The sequence below is a fragment of the Haliaeetus leucocephalus genome, unplaced genomic scaffold (genome assembly GCF_000737465.1).
Source record: "Haliaeetus leucocephalus isolate CR32 unplaced genomic scaffold, Haliaeetus_leucocephalus-4.0 Scaffold555, whole genome shotgun sequence".
Lineage (NCBI taxonomy): Eukaryota > Metazoa > Chordata > Aves > Accipitriformes > Accipitridae > Haliaeetus > Haliaeetus leucocephalus.
In genome coordinates, this window is record NW_010972991.1 from 20,074,886 (window position 1) to 20,091,323 (window position 16,438).

A 16,438-nucleotide genomic window follows, 5' to 3' on the forward strand; every position below is an offset into this window, starting at 1 on the left:
CATTGAGAGGACTGAGCTACCTCCCGTTGTTGCTTGTGGAGCTGCAGAAGCGCAATGCACAAGCTCCTTCTATCCCACCAAACAGGGTAAAAAAGATACTTTTAAATGTTGCAATTTTAAATTTGCAGAAATTTCTTTTCCTTGTAAACAAAGTAGGGAGGATGCATGATCATTCCTATGATCAGTGCCAGCTAAATGCCCCCCTTGTCCTTTTCTCCTCTGTGGGGCCCCAGAAGTGATGCTGTTCCTCTTGGCACTTGTGTGCACCTCTCCTGCTCTTGGTCCTGGGCTCAACAGCTGTCTCCAAACAGTGAATTTTCCATGAATCTTGTAGCCATATGGCCTGTGCAGAGGGTGTCATGGTTTAAACCCAGCCAGCAACTAAGGACCATGCAGCTGCTCACTCACGCCTCCTCCCCACCCAGTGGGATAGGGAAGAGAATCAGAAGGAAAAAGGTAAAACTCATGGGTTGAGATAAGAACAGTTTAATAGACCAGAAAGGAAGAAATTAATTACGATAACAATAACAAAATTACAGTACTAATAAAAGGATTGGAATATACAAAACAAGTGCAGAATGTTCACCACTTGCCAACCAATGCCCAGTTGGCTCCCGAGCAGTTTCCCCCCAGACGAACTCCCCCCAGTTTACTGGGCATGACATCACATGGTGTGGAATACCCCTCTGGCTGGTTTGGGTCAGCTGCCCTGGCTGTGTCCCCTCCCAACTTCTTGTGCCCCTCCAGCCTTCTTGCTGGCTGAGCATGAGAAGCTGAAAAATCCTTGACTTTAGACTAAACACTACTTAGCAACAACTGAAAAGGTCAGTGTGTTATCAACATTCTTCTCATACTCAATCCAAGACAACACTACACCAACTAGTAGAAAATAATTAACTCTATCCCAGCTGAAACCAGGACAGAGGGGTCCTCACTGAATTTGACCACAAGCAACGGGGCACTCGGAGCAGAAAGCCGCCTTAGGACACAGTGGGATGCATGGCCCATGGCATGCTCTGCCCACCACAGCTTGCTTAGGCTTTGACACTGCGGCAACTTTGGAAACAGCAACTTTACTAACATGCTGGATGAATTATGTACAGGTTTGAGCTGTTTCTGATTCCCACTAGGAATACTTAGCTTGCAGAAGAAAAGCTCAGGTACTGCAGGAATGAGAAAAGCCAAAAACCCTAAGAAGCTATGGATCTTTGTTCATGACTTGGTGCTCTACGCTACATGGAGATCCCATCCCTGCTAAAAGCAAAAATGGGATGATCAAAAATGTGAGGTGATCAAAAATGTGAGATGAGTATCCCACTAGAAGAGAAAAAAAAGCCAGAGCCTGGACCTTAAATCCCCATGTGTGGCTCTGCCAGGAATGCCATGGCACTGCCAAACACCGGGAGCAGCAGGCAATACCCTTGCCTGCATAACACTGTTTTCATTGCTGTTTTTTTTAATTTAATCAAAACCTAAGCTCTGTTGTGAAACATCACACTGCTGAAAAACACCCTCTAGTCCCACAGGGTGTTCATAACCAGGCAGGTGGGTGTAAAATGGCACCTGGCACTCTGGGGCCTGAAGCCCCCTTCTCCGGTAGACGCTGCCTGCCTGCCGGACCGAAACCACCCCCAGACGAGGTGCCACAGAACTGGGGAAAACCACCTGCTGGGCTGGATCAGGCCCCGCTTCTGGCCGGGCATGCTCATCAATGCCTCTTTCAGAGCAGCAAGTTTAGCACAAGACACCTGAGCAAAGATCCTCACATTTCCAGGCTGTTTGCATGTTCCAGGGTTTCCAGCTGTTGCTCCCTTGCCTCCACAGGTGCCCCCAGTTTGGCAGCACCCCCCTTCACACACCACAGAAGCCAGACCCACACCTTTACCCAAACTTTAGAGTGATTTTGAAGCAAGTTTAGCCTCACGGGTACTGACTGTGCCGGTCCTTGATGCTTCAGCTGCTCCGATCTGCTTAGAGATACGAGCACTGCTTTTTTTCATCAGGGAAACAGCTGTAGCAAAAGAAAAATTATCTTTCCTTTGCTTTTCTTCCTCTCCCAAGAAGACTTTCAAAACACAGAGTTTCTGTGGCTTCAGCCTCAAACCTTTCTGAGGTATCTTTTGACCACAGCTTCTGCAAATGGCTTGTGTGCACCACGGGTACTTGGCAGGGTTGCTCTTAAAGAGCTATGGAATTTATTTTTCTTGTGCTAATGTGTCTTGGAGGGGGGGTAACGCTGGGGAGGAAGGTCTGCGTGTTTGGAGAAAAGCGTAAAATCAGATATGCATTTGACACATGTCCAAATTGAGTTCAGTCCAGAGAAGCCTGTATCCGTACAGGCCAAGATGGGGGACCTTATCTTCCCCACTGGAGAAACTCATTTGGAAAGGGGCAGGAGATGCCCGTGAGGGGCAGGAGACTGGGGCCAGCTGCTGATCCCCATGGCATGAGTTTAACAACCCGTTTTTCTGTAAGCACCGTAAAAGACCAAAGACTGAGATACACACTTGCTGTGCAGCTGCACAGGTAATGCAAGCTCAGGGGGGCTCACAGGAGTGCCACCAGGCAGTGTCCACCTGAGGCTCAGCACCTGGGGACGGGACGGAACCAGGAGCTAGCACAGGCACTGTGCAGCTCCTCACCCCAAAGTGCCTGGAGGAAGGTGTCATGGGCTGGCCCCATGGCACCATGCAACCACCTGGGCAGCTCCAGCTCTCAGCCAGCCCCCATGTCACACACGCCCGGCTCGATGGCCGCAATATTTAAAATTACCACCACCTTCATGCTGAGACCACGGGATCTTCCCTGACAGCCAGCAGCGTCCCCTGCATTTGTAGGTCTGGCTGAACGTGAGCTCCATGAAGCATGCGCCATGCCAATTAGTGCTAATCACTGTTTACTCCCTGCATCCCTTCCCATCTGCCCACTTGCAGCAAGTTAAAATAAATGAATAATATTTAAATGAATAGTGCATTTGTGATTCCTAGTAATTTCCCTTAAAGTAGTTATGACAAGCGCATTAACTGGTACTAATTCATCATGCTGCTTGTAATTTGGCCCGGATTCAGACGGGAGAACCTGTTTTCATAGCAGCTAATAAATGGTGGTTTATTGCTGCCCTACCAGGTGTCCCGTAGCTGCAGCCTCCTTCCCAACACAGGAGCCATGAACGTCTGCTTCTCTTGGCACATGCTTCTCGTTAGAGAGGCGATACTTTACAAATAGGCCAGGCTGGTTATGAGTCAGCCCTAACCACCACAAACAATCTTTCTCTTTCATCAAGGGAAAACCGGGTGGAGCAAACATCTACCCATCGGTTCCACCTAACGCCACGCAGCTCAGGTGCATTAAATAGCACCTGAAGCCCAGGGATGTGTTCATAGGCCTTGCCCTAAAACTCAGTGCAGGCTTAGGAAACCAACTTATACCGTAACCTTGCTTATGCATGATGCTTACAGATGTTTCAGGTTACGAAGGTGCCCTTGCTCCTGTGGCTCCCACTGAGACCGAACCTGCGGTGGGGACTGGCCCAGCAGCACCACAGGCTCCCACCCAGTCCCAGGAGTTGATGGCAAAATGAGGAGCCAAGGGAAAAGGGCTGCAAGATGTTGGCAGGATCCCCACGTCCACACAGGCAGTTAGGCTCTGCGTTTACCCCACCTCAGCAAGGCAGGAATAAAATTAAAACCTGGCTTATGAAGGCTGCGTGGGCTCTACTGACTCATGCTGGGATGTCAGATAACGGGGCTCGCCTTGTTAGCCAGAGAAATGGCAAGGCTGGGAGAGGAAGCCAGGGCTGAGATTTCCATCCCGGTCTTGCCAGCACACCCAAATGCTGGAAGGGAAGGTGCTTGCCCAGCAACCAAGCGGGAACCACTTACAAGGATGGCAAGGGGATTTGCTCGTCAATAAGCCCCTGTAATTTGAAAGGGTTTGTCCTGGTGCAGGTGAGAACAGAGGGCACATACCCCTAAGGGATGCGGGAGAGCTTGCCAAGTCCCTTCTTATGGCTAAAGATGCTAAGCTTCTGCTAAAACCATCAGTTAATAATAGCTAATAGGAAAAGAAAGAGAATTGGGTTTGATGGTCCCGCTCAAGGTCATATCAAGACCTGATCAGTGGTGCGATACCCTAGGGTTGCTAGTAGCATCGTGGAAAGCTGCAGTGTGTTTGCCTTGGGTCTGCCTCTGTCACCGCACAGCAGCACCGTCCCTGTCCCATGAGGTGCTGGAGCATCCCTATCCTACCCCTCCGCTCACAGCATCCAACTGTGCTTCATGCTTTGATATCAAGCTGCCAGGCTAGGACAAAAGCAGTTCAGCTGGGAGCAGGAGGCATCACAAGGTCTTTGGGTTAGGTCTGGCTCTCCTTCCCCCCAGGAACGGTCTCATCGATGTCAAGTGCTTCTGGCTGTTGTAAGTGAGAAGCAAGTCCTGGTCCATCCGCTTTTGTTCACTGATGACGATGCAGTGCCCGTGCAGCAACGGTGAATCTTGTGGGTGCCCAGCCACGGGCTCAAAATTACAAAAGCCTCATGGCTGCATGACCACAGCAGCAAGCCCAATCCTCCCCGTGTGCAGTTGGGTGAGGAGCCGCCACTGCCAACGGGCAGCACCTGGGGACTGTCCCAGAGGAGCTGCTGTTCGCAGCAGTGCTGGTTCTTTGCTCTCTAGCATTTCGGAAGATGCGCCATGAAAGAAGGTGTTACTTTTTCAATCCAGGCTGGTTTTACTCACTCAATACTCCTTGCGATTTCAGGAAGATTGCAACCAGGCATAGGATTGTGGGGGCATTACAATACACATGTACCTTTGCCTCGTAAAAGGACAGTCGCTCCAGGGCCTCAAGCAGTTATTTTGCTTGGTATGTCCCTCCTCAAAACCTGGTCAAGCAGCTGTGCAGAACAGGCTGTGGACACTTAGAGGGGTGCTGCAAGTTTACTTGGTATTTATCCAGACACCAGCTTGCCCTTGATCAGTGATCAGTCACTTAACGCTGAGGCTAAGTCAGGCCTGAATGTTAGAAACTGCATTTTCATCCCCTACATGTTTTGCCACACCATCAGAAACCATGTCTTTATTTAAAAAAAAAAAAACACAAAAGCAAACCACAAACACGACTGATATGTTTTAAAGCGGGTGGGGATGGTTTATCACACGCTAATGCAGACTCAGATTCTTTCTCCAAGATGCAGCTAATTTCACATTAATTATACTTGGGCATCTCCCCCCTTTCCCAGGCACAGGTCTCATCTAAAGTCCAATTGTCTCTGTTAGCAGCACAGAGCAAGGCTAGGGTTGGCCTTATGCTGAGGGGTGAGAAGGGGCGTTTCATAGTCTGAAAGGCTACAGAAACCAAAAGCATTGTGCATTTTCTACCACATCACCCTCATTTTCTGCTGTAAACTCTGGAGAGACCTCACCCCTGCAACCTCTTCTGTAAGCCAAGTTTTTGCAGCAGATAGCTTGCTTGGCCAAATGACTAATCAGCACTTTATCCCTGCAGGTAACAGCAGGAAGGCAACCCTGTACCTCTCCGAGGGACAGGCAGTGTTTGCTCACCTCTCCGCCACCCTCCATCCTCCACAGTTGGGCTGTGCCCATTAGTAGCTCCGTGCTCCCAGCAGCCCCACCGCCCAGCTATCTCCCTCTCCCCATCCCCCCAACCAGCAAAGGGCCGGTTGTGAGCAGCAGCTCCTGGTCCAAGGATGGCCAGACACTAGCACACACCCCAAAGTCATACATGATGAAGGGCTAAAAACACCCGTCTCACCTTAGCAAGGGGGTGCCCATTGGGGTGATGGAGTAGGAGGGGTGATGTGGGGTGCAGGGATCCACATCCAAGCTGCCAGCTGCCCATGTGGTTACAAGAAGAGCTGGAAAGTGCACATTCTTATTGGTTTTCAAATAGATCCCAGAAAATCTGTTTCACTCAGGATGTTTAAGTGGTTTTTAAGCTGTCTGGAGGGAAAAGGGCTGCTCGAAATAGGGGTTTTGACTTTTGATATGAGCCATGCTGGTGCTGGGCTCCGCTCAAGGTACATGATGGGATCGGCACGGGAAGGAGACACACTCACGCTTGGGCAGACCCTCGTGCCAGGCAGCGCCCAGAGCAGTAGGCCCATAGCCAGTCCCCAAATACCAAACAGGGACCGGGGCTTGCAGAATCCAGCCCTGGCTCCTGCTGGAGCTGGGGATACCATGCCGTGCCCAAGCACCTGCAGTCAGAGCAGAGACCAGCAGTGCTGGCAGGCAGGGACAGGGCAGGGACCGTGTTGGCACCATTACTAATTTTTACATTATCACTTTCTACAAAACTACAGCTTTGTATCCTCCTGCCCAGGGAGAGACTGCCCCACCAAGAGAAACGTCCAGAGTTGTCCCAGACCAGACTGACCATATCTCAAATCCTGGTTCTTCTTTTTTTATTAACCCATTTTACCTTCTTGTTCTCTAATCTATCTTCCCTTCCTCTTTCTTATCTCACTTCCAGGTCTTTCTCTCCTTTTTTTCCCTTTGCAGCCCCTTCCCTGGCTGCCCCCTCCTCCTCTTTTGCAGCATTGCAGGGAAAACCATCACCCCTAAACATGGCTGCCGGTACTTGGCAGTGCAGATGATGGCCTCATGTGCTTCCCCTGTAGCTCTTACCTTGCAGGCTCACAGCTCTTCCCTGTCTGCATCCAAGTGGGCAGCAGTTGAAGAAACTTTCTGAACCTTGGCAGGAGCCCACACAGTGCCTCCAGCAGCAATCACACCACCAGCAGCCGCCTAAAAAGGAGATGCTGGGTTTACCCAGGCCAGCCCCAGCCCTCCACTGCCAGAGCTTCGGTAATGAAAGACACTCCAAAATTATTAAGCAAGAAGAGGGGCCTGCCCTGCTTAAAGGGTTTGTACTTTTAGGCCGTTACTCCATTAGCCACAGAGGCCAAGGGCAGGGATTGACCCCAGCAGGAGAACTGGAGGAGAGGAGAGTGGAGATGCACCCAAGGTGACAGTATCAGGCTTTGGAAAGGGTGTCAAAGCCATTAGCTACACTGTGGCTTCACCAGGAAAGATAGCAAAGCTGCCAAATAAAAGAGAAGATAAACAGCAGGAGCAGGGTAGCACCTTGCACGGAGTTGCCATCTCTCAAGAATTCAAAGATCACAAGTCAACACTTAAAGAGCAAGAATTTACATATAATACACTCGGGCTCTTTATTTCTCCTTTGGATTGGAAGCCTTTAGGGTTCTGTTTCACTCTTCCTCCCAAACCACTTGCTGCATAATGAAACCTGACATTTTGATGTACTTCATGTTCCTCCGGGGAGGTGGAGCTTTAGAAAAACACCAAATATATCAAGAGCCGGCAGCACCGCTTTCATTGCCCTCTGCAGCCAGCTGCGATGCTAATAGGCAGCAAGAGGGTTCCTCTGCTGCAGGCTGCCGGAGCAAATTAACCATCCTGACTTCTCTGCTGAAGGGAAAGCTGTGCAGTGTTACCAACCCAAAAGAAATGACAGCAAAACATGAGAGGGGCAGAATCTGGTTGGGAAGGAAATTAATGACCAGCCGCATCATTCGCTCCCCCCCGTTTTGTGGGAAGCATCACTGAAGCAGCCCTCCGCCCTTGCGCCGGGTAACATTACAGCATCGTCCTGCCCGCCTGCAGGCAGGCACCCAGCCTTGCTTTGCTTTAGGAAAACAGCACTGTGTTGCTACCCAAAAATGAATGCACATTGCTGCTGGGGGTCTCTGTATGCATGGCCTCCAACCAAACTGTTGTCTTCTCCAAGAGCTATTCTCATTCTTGGTTTTCTCACCCAGTTTGTGTTTCGACACTCAGAGGTAAGGTTTTAGCCAGGTCTTCTAAGGAAAGCAACCCTTCTCTCTTTCACTGCGCACACACGTGCCTAAACAGCTTTTGAATCTGCTCACCATATTTTAACATAATTTGATAAGGAAAAGAAAAAGTAGGAGCCTTGAAGCCTGTGGAAGTCTTGTGAAGACAGAGATAGCAAATAAAGATCTTGCTGTCACCCTCATGGCAGGACAGGCCGATAAATGAAGCCAGCTTGCAGCAGGCATCAGGGAATCCTGCAGCAGAGCGCACCCCCAGAAACCTGTCTCTCCTGGCTCATGCAGCTGCCTATTTACAGCACTTCTGTAAAACTCTTGCTATGGACAGTTACAGAATTTCAGAAACACATGCATCATTTTTCTCGTCCTATGTGGCAACAGCTTCACGTTGCAAACAGCAGCTCTGGCACTACATGTCAGCTACATGGGTACCAGCAGGGCTGAAGGGTTCAATGGAGAAAGGCCCTGGAGGATACAGTGACTCTGCACGATGATCAGCAGATGCCCTTTGTGCCACGGAAAGCATGGCATAAGTGAGATTACGGCAATGAGCAGGTTTCTCTGCATATAGCACGGTCTCCCTGTGATGTTCTCTGCATCTAGGTGCCTACTCGGTTTGAATCATGAGCCTCCTGTCTGATTTCCTTCCATGATAAGGCTTTTAATAACTAACTGCGTATACAACAAAGTAAATACTCAACCAGCTCAGAGCTAGATTGCAGATCAAGTATCTTCAAATCTTTCTTCTTTCCCTTTTAAAAACAAAAACCCACACATGCAGCCTGCAGGGGAAAAGATTGCTCGCTTAGCACTTCCCTCAGCTCATCAGATAAATAAGCAACTACCAGTTTTGTACTTTACAAAAAATAGGCGAGGCAGCTGCTCCACAGCATACTGTGGTAACAAGATGGTGAACAGCCAGATGTCTGCTGAAGCCTGGCTCCTCTCCGCACTACTTAAGCACAGCTTTAGCTGCCCACCGAGTGTTAGTGACCACTGTGACTGTCCCTCCACCTCTTACTCCGGTGGAGTAACAGAGCTGGGTCACACCAACAGCTGGACATCTGCTGTGGTAGCACCATGTACTGAACAATTTCCCCACAGGACAGGTAACAGGTAACAACTGACAGTCACTTACCCGCAACCATTTTATCAGGATGGGAGCTCACATTCATGGGTTTCAAGTAAATTGTTGATCTATGTTTACATTCATCGTACTGCTGTTTGCTGTTGGGCCCACAAGGATAAGGATTCCCTTAAAGGGCTTTGATTATTTCTGTTAAGAATTGTGTTGCAAAAGCAACTGGCAGCACCTAAAAACTAAAGTTTTCCTCCTTGCCCTCAGCTTATAGGCAAACAGCAGAAACTGGCTGCCCTTCCCTTCCCCTCCGTACCTTTCCTGCTTTCCACTGCAGCATGCTAGGGAGAGAGCAACCAATTTTCTTTCACAGGTGCTCCTCTGTGAACCACTTGGGAAGCAGCCTCCATTTTCACATCAGATGCAAGCACTCCCTTATCTGTCCTTGCTCCCCCAGGTTGGAAGAGCCGCCCTCCCTCGCAGTTGCAAGGAGATTCATGCCTTCGCCTCAGCGGAGCACCTCAAAGCAGAGGCATTGCACGGCCCCCGCCTTGGCACAAGTTGAGGACCGAAAATGGCTGTAGCCCAGCCACGGGGGAGCTCCCTGCTTCACAGCCAACGACCATAGCATCTCCCACAGCCCCTGCTACCCCACATTGTTCTTAAGACAACGTGCACTGGAAACCTATTAAGCACGGCTCGAGTTATTGACAGTGCCAACGCACAGGGGACTGTAGCCCGTGCGAGGGGAGAGGGACGTCAACGGCGTCTTTGGTGGGATGAGTGAACCTGGATACAGCCGGGGACTTAAAGATTTGCGGGAGGGTTTCCGAAGGCACTGAAGAGCTTCCTTGGAGGCTGCATCGCACGCTGCACCGTGAACCAGGCCCCACTCGACCCCAGTCACATCCCTGGGAACGGCCCGTGCTTGGCCCGGGGACACGGCCGCTGCCGAGCAGATGTCATCTGGGGGCAGGCGGGCTCTGACGCAGCAGGGATTTAGACCATTTAGAGCTTTGCAGAGCATTAGCTGCATCTTACATCCACCTGCTAAAAAAGCTCTGACAGTCGCTAGCAGCCAGCACAGCGAGGGCAAGCACAGCCTGTGAAACCCTTTCCTTCCCCCCATGGCCTCTGCAATTCCCAGCACAAGCAGTTAACACAAATTACAAGAGGAAAATCCCATCCGCAGCATTACTTGATTATTTAACCTTGGTTCAGCTACCCCCGTGCCATTACATGCAAAATGTAATTCTGCTTTGACTTCTACGTGCATAAAGACAGCCCCAGTTGCTTGGCCACTGACAGGAGTTTGCTTTAAACTGTACGCATGCTGCCTTCTCCCCACATCCCGATACCCACAAAATGCAGCTCTGAACGTCCAGATAGCACCATTGCACAGGTCATGCACCCTGTACAGTGGAGGACTAACACAAAGAGGACCCTGGTGCAACTTTCCCGGAGCCACAGCAGTGTTGAGGGTGCTCCTGGTGCACAAGCGTGGTACAGGGCGGGGGACGGACTTGCACCCGGATCCCTGGCACTGTCTTCCCTCCCCTCGAGACAGCTGAGGGTGCTGCTTCTGCTAGAAACGGGAGGTTGGGCCTGGTTGCCAGATCTCTGATCGACAAGAGGAGGAAACTGCACGCAGCGGAGAAAAGGAGCCAGGAGGAAAGGAGCACACCGACGGCTCCAAACCCTGCCCTGGGCTTCTCTCGCGTTGTCCTGAACCAGTTGTTTCTCTGTGACTCATCTCCCCTTCTCCTTCATCTGCCCTTTTTTTTCCCAAGCTTGTTAGAGAAGGCAGGTCTAGGCATTTATACGAAGCCAAGCAAAAAAGGAACCCTTATCTCAGCAGGGATGCGGGTCTGTTTCCGCAGCAGCCGGGGTGTTACCTCGCAGAGGCGTTGCAGCCCAGCCGGAGAAGCACGGCTCCCTGCTCCCCCAGCTGCATGCTGGCCTCTCTGCCCACAAGCTGGGTGATGCCTGCACCGGGACACCCTTCCTCTCCAGGGCTGGCAGAGAGCGCTTAGCACCAAGGCAGATGCCCATCCCGGTTTGCTTGGTGGTTCCTTGCTCCGAGCACCACATTCTCCCCCCAGCTTCTGGGTGGTCGGAAGCGCAGCAGCGCTGAGAGTTGTGCCGGGAGGGTTATGGTTACCACACCAGGCAGAATATTCCTCTGCCCGCGTTAAACTGCTTGGGGTGTTAAGGACAAACACATTCAGGTCAGGAAAGTCCTCTTCCCGCTACCACAAGCTGTCATGGTACCAACACCCACAGATGTGCTATTTTAGTCATATTTAGACTCACAGGTGGGGCACAACGTGCTGGGGGCCATGTGTCATCTGGGATGCAACCATCCCAAATACAGCGGGCTACACCAACACGATTGTCTCATGAACTCCAGGCTGGAGCAAATCAAATCATTGTGCTATGCTGGCAAGGCCAAATCAAACCCATGTCAGCACTTCTGTTAGAAAACAGAAAAGTACTTAGGAGGTTGGATAACAGTTCTCCCACATAGAAAGAAGCACAGTATGGGTGAGAATGCATGGCAGAGCAAAGGGATGGCAACAGGGGAAGGGAAACATCCTTGTGTGAAAAACCTGGGTACAAATAAAGAAAACACCAGCAACTTTTAGAGTCTCTTCCTCCATCTTTCCAAAACCATAAAAATTCAAGCTTTCTCTTTTTTTTTTTTTTTTTTTTTTTGGGGGGGGGGGGTGGAACACAACAACACAGGGGGGACCAACAAAACAAAACTGAAATAAAGAAACAAGTTACCAAAAGTTTATAGATGTAAAGCAGCACTTTATGATCCAACTTACATGAGGCAGAAATATGCCCTTGCAGCAAAGCAGGCTAACCGTATCCCCAGCTGCATGAGGGAAAATACTGTCAGCAGGTCAGGGAGGTGATCCTTCCCCTCTGCTCAGCACTGGTGAGGCCACAGGTGGAGTGCTGGGTCCAGTTCTGGGCTCCCCAGTACAGGAGAGACATGGACATCCTGGAGAGAGGCCAATGAAGGGCCACAAGGATGATGAAGGCACCGGAGCATCTCTCCTATGAGGAAAGGCTGAGGGAGCTGGGAATGTTCAGCCCAGAGAAGAGTAGGCTCAAGGGGGACCTCATCAATGTGTGTAAATACCTGAAGGGAAGGTGCAAAGAGGACAGAGCCAGGTCAGTGACAGTGGTGCTCAGTGACAGGACCAGAGGCAATGGGCACAAACTGAGACACAGGAGGTTCCCTCTGAATGTCAGGAAACACTTTTTGACTGTGAGGTTGACCAAGCACTGGCACAGGTTGTCCAGGGAGGTTGTGGAGTCTCCATCCCTGGAAACATTTGAAAGCTGCCTGGACGTGTTCCTGAGAAACCGGCTCTTGGTGGCCCTGCTTGAGCAGCAGGTTAGAGCAGATGACCTCCAGAGATCCTGCCAGCCTCAGCCACCCTGTGACTTCACACAGGAGGCAGACAGGCACCGTTTTCCTTCCCCTCCCAATTTACACGAGTACAGCAAGACCAAAAGAACAGCTCACAGATTTTTCTACAGCCAAGGAGTCAGGTCAGTCCTGGCCTCACGTCAATGGTCTGACAGCCCACAGGACAGAGGAGCAGAAGCGGGGACCTTGCATGACCCTGTTGGTCCCTTGCTACTGCAGGCAACCATGTCATGTACATTCTGTAGATCAACAAGCTCCCTTTTAACTCTTCTTAGGTTGCCACCACATGCTGTAATGAATAGCATCAGCCACAAAACCGTCAGGGGCAGAAGCTGGCCTCGGGCACGAGTCACCTGTACGCCAGGCACCGACGATGGCACAAGCAGGAGGACAACTACATGCACCTCTGACGCTCTTCTGACACAACCGAAACAGCCTCTTAACACAGGTACCGCCAAAGAGTGCTGGATCCAAGACAGAAACTGCAGATAAAGCTTCTTAGGCAGCAGCTTCAGTGCCAGGTATTCATTGCTGAGCCCCACCTACCCGACCAAAGCCAGGCGACACGCACAAGACGTGCTGATGCTTGCTGCGATGAGCAGATTGCAGTCTCTGTACTCGCTCGACTAACGAACGGCAAGCTTCACCTGAACCCATCTGTACCCTGGGGCGATCCTCCCCACACCCCCTCACCAGCTCTGAGCTACCCGGCCGCCTCAGGTGGGGTTTGCAGGGGCACAGCTGGGCAGCAAAAGAGCTCCCAGCATTTTTTAATAGCTGCTGTAGAGCAGCCAAGCACACTGGGCACCCTGTTCCAGGGCGGGCAGGCACAGGGCATTTCAGACGAGGCATGGTTCCTTCCCCATGTGTGGTTTTGGGACAGTGTGGCAGGAAGTTACGTGTCTCCAGATCTACAGCAAAGGAGCCTCTGATGTCTGCAGACGCTAAGGATCACACATGGCACTTTTCAGTATTAATTTGTACATGCTGACAGCAACAGCAGTAACTGTTTTTCCTTCCCAAATTGTTCCTGTCCCTTGGAACAACGGGTGACAGGAACCCTGGTAGCATTGTACTCATCCACTGCTCAAGACGTGCTGTCGTCACCTGTAAGCCTGAAGCCACCAGCTTCCACTACACAGCACATGGGGGCTGCCTTGTTTTAGGCATGAGCACAACTGCACTGTGCTCGTTTGAATCTTGTCAAGTATTTCCTGCAACAAGTAAAATGTGTTTATTTACAAAAAGAAGAGTTTTTCTTGGACTTACCATATTTAGCTTCCATTAAGGGAGGTAACAAACCCTTTTCATTACGTGCACTACAAACAGTAGGAAGCAAGCACCCCAACAGAGGGTAACTATCCTCTGCTTCCAGGGATCTCATATGAGAGGAGCTATATCCATCACTAAAAGCCAGAAGAGAAACATATTCAAAATGGGCTTTTTCAAGTGTTCCTCCTCTCATAGGCTACTGTTTCAGTGCTCTTGTTTAAAAACCAGCTTGGTCCTTCCAACCTTTAAGACTCCTCTATTCAAAATGCCAGGTTATATATAATAAAGGTCAGGTCAGATGCACACAATGAGTAATACTGTTACAGACCTATTACAGACTGTCTTTCTTTTTCTTATTTTCTTCTTCTTTTTTTTTTTTTAATAGTAACTTCAGCTTCAGAAGAAAAGCCACAGAGCAGGCTACAGGCCCTCTAAGGCCCAGTCTCACTGAAGCTGGTTGCCTTTCCTTCTGCACCTGGCAGTAAGCTCCACACCACTTTGCATGCTCTCAATAGACTGAGAGACCAGGTCTTTCCTTCCAATGTTAATTTACTAGTGTGTTCGTTTTCTCAGTGTAGCAATCAGTTCTGTTGTCTTCCTTATTCCTGGCACACATGTATACATCCCACAACCCATGGTAACACCACGACAGTGCTCACATCATCCTTGTCAGACAGGAGAGGCAGCCTCAGCCCTTAGTTATTCATCTTATCCTCCAGGGTAATACCCTGATAAAGCAAGTATGAAGCAAGCCAGGTGGGGAAGGAAGGAAATTACCTATATATTTATATAGAGAGAAGCAGGTGTCCTGGCTCATTTTGGAGCTGTCATTCTGGAGACAGCAGAAACCTGGACTGGGGCAAACAGGTACCAGAAGGAACCAACTGCTATTTCAAGCAGACCAAGCAGGTCCCCTTCCTTTGCTGCTAGACAGCGTTCTCAGAGACTGCTGATGTTATGCAAACCCATTACAAGCTCACAGGTTAGAAGTGCTCAACAGCAGCACCAGGTTCTATAAAAAGCAGCCAGCAAAACCCTAACTCTTACTACAACAATTAAATTTGCATACAGGCAACAGCTTTTGGAGAGAAAACTCTAAATAGTAAGTCTAGCCAGAAGCTAAAATGAATTGCTAGCAAGCCACTCACACCCGTAATAGAGCTGACCACATCTACTTTTCATCTGCAAAAAAGACTACCTAGGAAAGGTCAACAGATGCTCTTGAAGATCTTGAAATCTTGAAGATTTAAGCCCTTGAATACATTAGCGTTATGCCTCAGAACATCTGAATAAAATGAGCTCTTGCTCTCTTGCCTGAACACTACTTAGGCTGGGGGTATCATCTTGTGTAAAAGGATTTCTAAAGAAGGTTTCTTTTAGATATGTTCTTACCATTTAACTGTGTAAATGGTAACTCTGTGTAACTGAGAATGACCCTGAACAGGGAGGGTGGAATAAGGTCTATTTGCATCCCCTTAGGTTCTGCTGTGGCTGTTATTTGGTAGTTTTTTATGCTTGCAGAACTTAACCCGAGACAAAGTTTCTTAAAATACTAGATACAAGTAACTGCAAGTTTCATAAATGTAAAACTTCATCCCAATGGAAAGATTATTCCACTTAGGCAGGCTAAACAAAGTTAGATGCACCAAGTGACCCTGAAATATCTCATGCTCCTTCACAGATTATTTCACTGTCAATTCAATCAATTTACATTGTTAGTTTTTATCCTAAGTATGTCCAAGTGCAGCTGAAGCATTCTGATTTTTACCCTGAGCACAGGTTGTGCTTCACAGACAACTAGGAAGTAATTTAGAAAGCAATGAATTTCTACTCTGAAGACTGAGGTTCAGATTTCTTATTCCTGATTGAGCTTAAGAATATTTTCAGATACTTGCAGTACAGTAGAGCTGTCTATCACTGTAGAGCAGACCCATCGCTGCTGTGCTGCACTCCCCAGCAGCTCCAAACTCGATCACAGCAAGGGAACAGAGCAGAGATTCTTCGCAGCGGAGACTGCCGGCTACCCGATGAGTCACGGGAGCCAGCGCTGGCAAGGGATCGGCTGCAGGCACAAACAAGCAGCTCAGATTTCATCAAATGAAAGGCAGTAAACAGCCAAGACACTTTCTAATATTTACTACAATAATTTGCTACTGGGGGTGAGGGGTGGGGGAGCAGAATCGGTACTCTGACTCTTTTCCAGCTGTATCTGCTAACAGAACTAGGCATTCTTCTACCAGTTCAGGGAAATTACAGGAAAATACAAAAATCACAATAATACGATCCATAATCTGCTTCCACTTAAACATTAACTAGCAACTATGATAACCACTGTTTCATTCGCATTAAGAGATTAGCTAAAGCGTATCCCCCAGGGGGAAATCCCCACATAAATACAAGGTTTCTGCATGTCATTTTCATAATCTGCCTGTTAGCGAAGAGACCTTAAAAACCCCACTGCAAACTCAATGCTAATTAATCCACTCGCCCACTTTGTTAAACTTTAAAGTGAGTAACAGCGCTTCACCCTCACAGATTACTTCTTAGGTACAGGAAGTTCAGCTGCATCAAACCTGAAAGGAAAACAGTCTATATTATCTTAAAATAACAATGGCAGTTTAGGTGCAGAGGCTAAAATTAGTAGGCTTCAATTAAAACCTTCAGAAGAGACTTTTCCCTTTCCTGTAATATTTCCAGCAAACGAACTATGAAGTACTGGCAAAGAGTGTGCAAAATGTGAACTCAGCTAAAGCAAATAAGTACTTATTTCTCCAATATAGCATCTTCTACAAAGCAGAAGCTGACT